The sequence below is a fragment of the Arvicola amphibius genome, chromosome 1 (genome assembly GCF_903992535.2).
Source record: "Arvicola amphibius chromosome 1, mArvAmp1.2, whole genome shotgun sequence".
Taxonomy (NCBI): domain Eukaryota; kingdom Metazoa; phylum Chordata; class Mammalia; order Rodentia; family Cricetidae; genus Arvicola; species Arvicola amphibius.
The window spans coordinates 178,496,539-178,503,407 of NC_052047.1; positions in this window are offsets into that span (position 1 = coordinate 178,496,539).

A 6,869-nucleotide genomic window follows, 5' to 3' on the forward strand; every position below is an offset into this window, starting at 1 on the left:
TAGGGCTTCAACTCCAACTGCAGGAGCTTGATCTGTGTTTCCTGGAGAAGAGTTTGAAAAGAGAACTCTGGGAGTGAGGGGCAGCTGCACGGGTTTGTGTGGGAAGTGGGGAATGTGCAGAGACTGCTGGTCAGTTTGCTCCAGTCTGACATCACAGTGGCTCGTGACGGGTGTGTGTGTGTGTGTGTGTGTGTGCGCACGCGCGCGCGTACGTGCGTGCGTGCTGCAAATGTGATTAAATGTGTGTCCCTGTGTCTGTGTGTCTTTGTGTGTATGTGTGCATGTGTGTGTGTGTCTGTGCCTGTGTGTTTGTGTGTGCCTGTGCTGCTTGTGTGTGTGCATGTGTGTGCTTATGTGTGTCTCGGGGGGAGGTGTTCTGGTGTTAGTGGTATTCATTACTTTTCTCACTACTGTTACAAACTCCTGACAAATAACTAAGCTGGGGAAAGGAGGTGCTGGGCAGAAAATCATGGTGGTGGGAATGTGTGGTTGAGGAAACAGAGAAAAAAGAAGATGTAAGAAGGGGCCAGGCTGGGCAGTGGTGGCACACGCCTTTAATCCAGCACTCGGAAGGCAGAGGCAGGCGGATCTCTGTGAGTTCAAGATCAGCCTGGTCTACAGAGCAAGTTCCAGGACAGGCTCCAAAGCTACACAGAGAGACCTTGTCTCAAAAACAAGAAGGACGCAGGATGAAATGCAGTCCTGAGAATACGGTCTCCAACCAAGCCCTACTTCCCACATTTCACTACCTCCCAATAAGTCATCCTAAAATGAATTCATTTCAAGGATTCAGCCATTGACAAGACCTTCTTTCTATGCACACCAGTGCTGTCCTACAGGAGTGTAACATGAGACACATTCGCCATCTTAGACTTCCCAGTAGTCACACTAAAGAAATAAACACAACAGTTAAGACTAATTTCAATGTCAATCCAGAATATTATGATTTTTAATGTATAAGAAGATAAATGAGAGGAGCTGGGGAGGTGGCTTGGAGGTTAAGAACACTGGCCGTTCTTCCGGAGGTCCTGAGTTCAATTCCCAGCAACCACATGGTGGCTCACAGCCATCTGCAATGAGATCTGGTGCCCTCTTCTGGCCTGCAGGCATACATGCAGGCAGAACACTGTGTACATAATAAATAAATAAACCTTAAAAAAAAAAAGAAGATAAATGAGAATTAGTAGAATCTTCTATATTCTTTTTTTTTACACTAAGTCTTTAAAATCTGATATGTGTGCCAGATATCAATTTGGACATAAAATTTTCATCAGACATATTTGATCTAGATATAAAATTTTCATCAGACATATTTGATCTAGATTTAACTTTTATAAGATTTACAGTTCAAAAGATACGCATATGCCTTTTCTTTAAATCACATTTTTTTTTAAAAAAATTTGTGCGTAGACAAACTCATAGAGTCAGTGCTCTTCTACTGTGTAGATCCTGAGGATCAAACTCAGGTGTTCAGTTTTGGTGGCCTGAGCTTTTACCCTCTGAACAATCTCACTAGCTCCCGTACCCAAGGTTTTATTTTTTATTTTTTTGCAAATATACTTAATTTTTTTCTAATAATGGAATTAGGTGTCAGTTAAAACAAAATTAAGTAAAATTCAAGACTTAGTTTCTCACTCACAGCAGCCACATTTCAAGCGGTCCTCAGCCAGAGGCGGCCAGCGCCGCCATGTTGGACAGAGCATGGGAGTTGTGCCAGAATGTTCTGCCAGACATGGAGGCCTGCCATCAGGCAGCAGCGTCCTGTGGATTCATGGACGACGATCGTTTGGAAGATGCAACCCTTCAAACCGAAACAGCCTCCACATTTAGACTTACCAGTCTAAAGCCATCCAGCAGCCTTGGGCACTGTTTGTTTTCCAACAGTTTCCTGCCGGGCAGAAAACCCGCTCTCCTGCTGAGATAAAGGCTTATTCTGCTGCCTGTCCCATTTTTCTCCTTCCATGAATAAAGATGAGTTTTGAATCCTTATCCTAGAACAGCCATGCAGGATCTCAGCACCACCTTGAGAATGTGATCGCCTTGAGATGCTATGGAAACAGCCAGCTGCTTGAAGCTTCATGATTGATGTCTAGAACCAACAACTGCGTTCACAGAATCAACTGAGCCTCACAATGACCCCCCCCCCCCTCTGCTCCTCTCTCTCAGTAGTCCCTATTCATAGGGCAGCTCCCAACAGAACCAAGGTTCCCCAGTACGGGTGCAGGATTGCAGTGCCTGGTCCCACAGGACCCATGGGGCACCAGGTGTCAGTCACAGAGTGTGCTAGTTACCCTCTCCCCACCATTCCTTCCATACTCCTCTATTCTCTGCTTCCCATTTGACTTTAAAGCCCCTGCCGTGTGTGTGTGTGTGTGTGTGTGTGTGTGTGTGTGTGTGTGTGTGTGAGAGAGAGAGAGAGAGAGAGAGAGAGAGAGAGAGAGAGAGAGAGAGCTCACACTTGATTCTAATTTTGCCTCTTATCTGGAGTCTGGACAGCAAATATTCACATCCTGACTTCATTTTGACAAACTTTCTCCCACCCTAATGGCTCCATCTGACACAAATATGAAGAAAACCAAACCTGTTTCCTGGAAATGAAAGCATACACAGTTACCATGTCCCTGGTCCGCTTGCTCCATTCTGCACTCTCCAGAATTAGCTGCCCACTGAAATCCATCTTTTGTAGGTCACTGGCTCACTAAAGTTAGCTAGAAACTCAGACCCCCCGCCCCCAGCACTCCCTAGTCCCAAGTTATGAGAGGTCAATTGAAGCACAATTAATAAAACCTCAGGGTCAGAAATTGGGGTTCAACCTAAAGATCTGTAAAGCAAAACAAAACAGCCAGCCACTGGCTACATCAACCTCAGTCTGAAATGGCGGTCCTGTCTCCAAGAATCTCAGAATGAGACTGTGTGGGGAGTTGTTTCCTTCCATTTTATAATCCTCCCTAGGGCTGGGGTTAAAGGCATGCACTGCCCAGTTTCTATGGCAACTAGTGTGGCTACTCGGATTAAAGGTGTGTGTCATTATGGCTATTGAGAGTAAAGGTGTGTGTTACCATAATCTGGTCTGTAAGGCTGACCAGTGGGACTTTAACTCTTAGATCTTCAGGCAGTCTTTATTTATTAAAATATAATTAAAATGTCATACAGTCAATTTGTCAGAAAGGGTGCTTGCCAGAAAAGCTAGTCACAGCAATAACCATAACCACACATGTCACTGTAATCAACACAAAAGCGTTGAACTGTATTCCTTGTGGTTCTACGTAAAGAAGCTAAGCACAGCCAGCACACCACAACAGGTTACTTTTTGGAACACTGGGTTATTGACAACTCCGCCTATTTGGGGCCCACATAACTTCCCTTGAAAAAGAGAACAGGAGGCAAGATGGCCCAGGAAAGGCAAAAGCCTGTTTGCCGCCTTCTAGCAGGCCACCTTGTGGTTCCATAGACTTCAGGCAGGAGCAAGCCGAACCCTCTAGGACTAGAAAATTGGAGTCTCTTGGATTGCCATTTTCCCGCTTAAAACAAAAAAATCTGAAATTCCTTACATGGTTTCTCATCCACTCATTCAATAACACGAGGGTTTGCTACCGTTTAATTAGCATACTGCATTTGTTAGACCCTAAGCATTCCCCATGGATTCTGTCCTTTAACCCTGGTCATACTATGAGATAGTATAGATCAGGAAACGTTGTATTCAAGGTGACACATAAGAGACATTCAGGATGTTAACCCTTATACTACACTACCTTCCTAGGATGCTTTGCTACTGAGCATTTTTCTTTTCTTTTTTGGGGTGGGGGTATTTTTTTTTTAATTTTTTCCCCGAGAGAGGGTTTTCCTATAGTTTTGGAGCCTGTCCTGGAACTAGCGCTTGTAGACCAGGCTGGCCTCGAACTCACAGAGATTCGCTTGCCTCTGTCTCCCGAGTGCTGGGATTAAAGGTGTGTGCCACCACCGCCAGGCTGAGTATTTTTCCGCTATAAATTAAGGGCGTGCTCCCGCTGGGTCTAAGGAAGACACGCCCTAGCAAACAATAAAGTTCTCAAGGAAGCCCACTAAGACCCAGACTTGACCGATGAAGACGCAACCGCCTGCAATCTAGAGTTGCCGATGGGGCTCACAATCCGTTTTCAAACTGGAAGAGTTCATCAGCGCCCCTGCTCCTCCGCCCCCGATTTTGGAAGTAGGAAGCTATGCTTCGCTGGGGAATCCAATTATCCCGGAGGTGGAGGGGCTCTGTCTTACACAGAGAGAGAAACTGACGCTCAAAGCACACAGAACACTAGTCATTCCCAGGCGAGGGTCACAGAGCTTGTCCTATGGGAAACAGCAGTGTCAGAACCCGCAGAAAAAAGCAGGCAGCCCCAGAATTAATTGGGTGTCCGATTTTGCCCTTGGCCCCGGCCCTATAACCCCCTATGACCCCACTCCCATTCAACCCCCCCGCCCCGCGTTCGGCCTTTGCTCTTAGCAAGCGCTTCTCTTTGGAGTTTTGGCAGTACCACCACCACCCCTGTCACCCGCCCCCCACATCGTCCTTCTCAGAGTTCAGGTTGGGTTGGAGCCCTAGTCCGGCTCTGCGCCCCGCCAGCCCACTAGCTCCAAGCCCAACTCCCGCTCCGCCCCGCCCCGCCATCCCCGAGATTCCAGAGCCCGCCTTCGCCCCGCCTGCCTCAGGTTCCAGACTTTGCCACGCCCACCCCAGGCCCCGCCCTCAGGCTCCTGGGCCCGCCCTTTCTCCCCGTCCTCGAGTCCGGGCCCCGCCCTCAGGCTCCTAGTCCCGCCCTCTCTCCCCCGTCCTCGATCCCAGGCCCCGCCTCGTCCTCGCTCAGATTGTAGGCCCCGCCCTCTCCCGCCTGCCCCCAGATTGCGGGCCCCGCCCTTTGCCCGGCCGGCAGTGACGTGTCCCGCCCCGCAGCCGCGGGATTCAAACTCCCGGAAGCGGCGTCCCGGCTGGAGAGCTGTAGGGGGTCTGACGCAGCGACGCGGACGCTGTGTTTGGTCTGAGGTACTGAGTAGCCCAGCCTTGGCGGAGGAGGGTGGAGAAGATAGCCGCGGCCCGCAGCCCCAGAGCCGGACCGAACCGCACAGGAGGCGGCGTCCGTGGGCAGATCACGGCCGCAGGACTCGGTCTCGGCTCGCCGGAGTTGATGTTCGTTTCCTGAGGGACACCACGCTGGGTGGCTGTCGTCGTCGACCGTCCTCCTTTGGATTCGGTTCGGCTTTGCGGTATTATCACTTCTTAACACAGGCGTCGAGAGCCCAGTAGCCCGAAGCGGGTCTCTCAGTGGGTTTGGCCTTTGCTGTTAGCGAGCGCTTCTCTTTGCAGTCTTTATTTTCCTGTCTCATCCCTGGCCCCCTCATAGATAAATGGTGCGATTTACTGGGTGGGTGGAAATCCTTCTTTGGTCCCTTCCTGACCAGAATGGCTTAGGTCCCATCAGCCTAGTCAGTTAGAGATTTCCGAGCATCCGCCTCTAAGCTTTTGGATGACAAACAAACAAACAAACAAATAAATAAATAAATAAAATATAGTTCTTTTGAACAGTTATTGCCTGAAAAAAAATGTTAGTAGCAGGTGTAAAGTGTAGGTGTGGTGAATTCTGCAACCTCTGGAGTTCAGAGAGGACCTCCTGAAGAAGATGCCTCTAAGACTGGAAAGTCCCTGAATGGAACTTTATGAATGAATGGGATAATAGTTACTGGGAAAGGAAGGTGGGAGAACTAGGTGGGAGCCGGGGAATAGTGGGCTAGCTTAGGCTAGACCAGAATCAGGAACACCAGTGATTTAGGAAGCCTCTCCAAAAGTTAAGTAGCAAATGTCATGAGGGTTCTTTCAAATTGTGTTGATCTATATTTATTCCACCCTTGTCTCAATGACTTGGTATTTTCCTTTCTGCCAACCCAGGGTATCAAGGCCTGACATCAGCAGAAGTACAGGGAGAAGCTTTTGTGGTAGGAAGAGTAACTGCATTGGCCTCAGCAGATTGTACTAGCTACCTTACTTGGGCTAATGTGCCAAAATCAAGGATGAATGATTTGATACAGATTTTATTTGACTTAGTCAACACAGTCTATATTTTTAGGCTGTTTTCACACAGGATGACCTCACGCTGACCACCCTAAACAGATCTTTCTGTTTTTATCGGTAGCTTTTATGACTCTGATTGTCTCCTCTTAGTGTTTATTACAGTTTGAGAGTGTGGGACTCTGTGCTTCTGTTGGTGTATTGCTGGTGAATTCACTGTGCTGAAGGCTTCCTGACTTCAGAGACTGTTGTCTCCTCTCCCTCCTGTTGCTTTAACCAGCTTATATCCAGTCCCTATTAGGTTACCTGGTAAATAGGCTTTGCAGTAATTTGTTGTTGTTTGTTTAAACAGGTCTGTGCAGCCCTGGTGGCTCTCAAACTCATATGCAAATGAGGCTATCCTTGAACTCCTGGTCATCCTCCCTCCACTTCCTGAGTGTTGTCATTATTGGCAGGCACCACCACGCCTGGCTCTGTAGTAGTTGAACGCATTAATGGTCTCATCTTCCTTTAGATTCCTTAATCACACTGCCCTCATTTTTTTTTTCTTTTTTTTTTTTTTTTTTTTTTTTTTTTTTTTTTTTTTTTTTTGGTTTTTCGAGACAGCACTGCCCTCATTTTTATCTCAGGACATACAAGGTGGAAAATTGTTTGCTTGTTTGTTTTCTAACCTCCTTAATGAAGAGCTGTTTTATTTTGTTTTTGGTTTTGTGTCTTCGAGACAGGGTTTCTCTGTGTAACAGCCTTGGCTGTCCTGGAACTCACTCAGTAGACCAGGCTGGTGTTGAACCCATGGAGATCCTCCTGCCTCTGCCTCCTGAGTGCTGGGATTAAA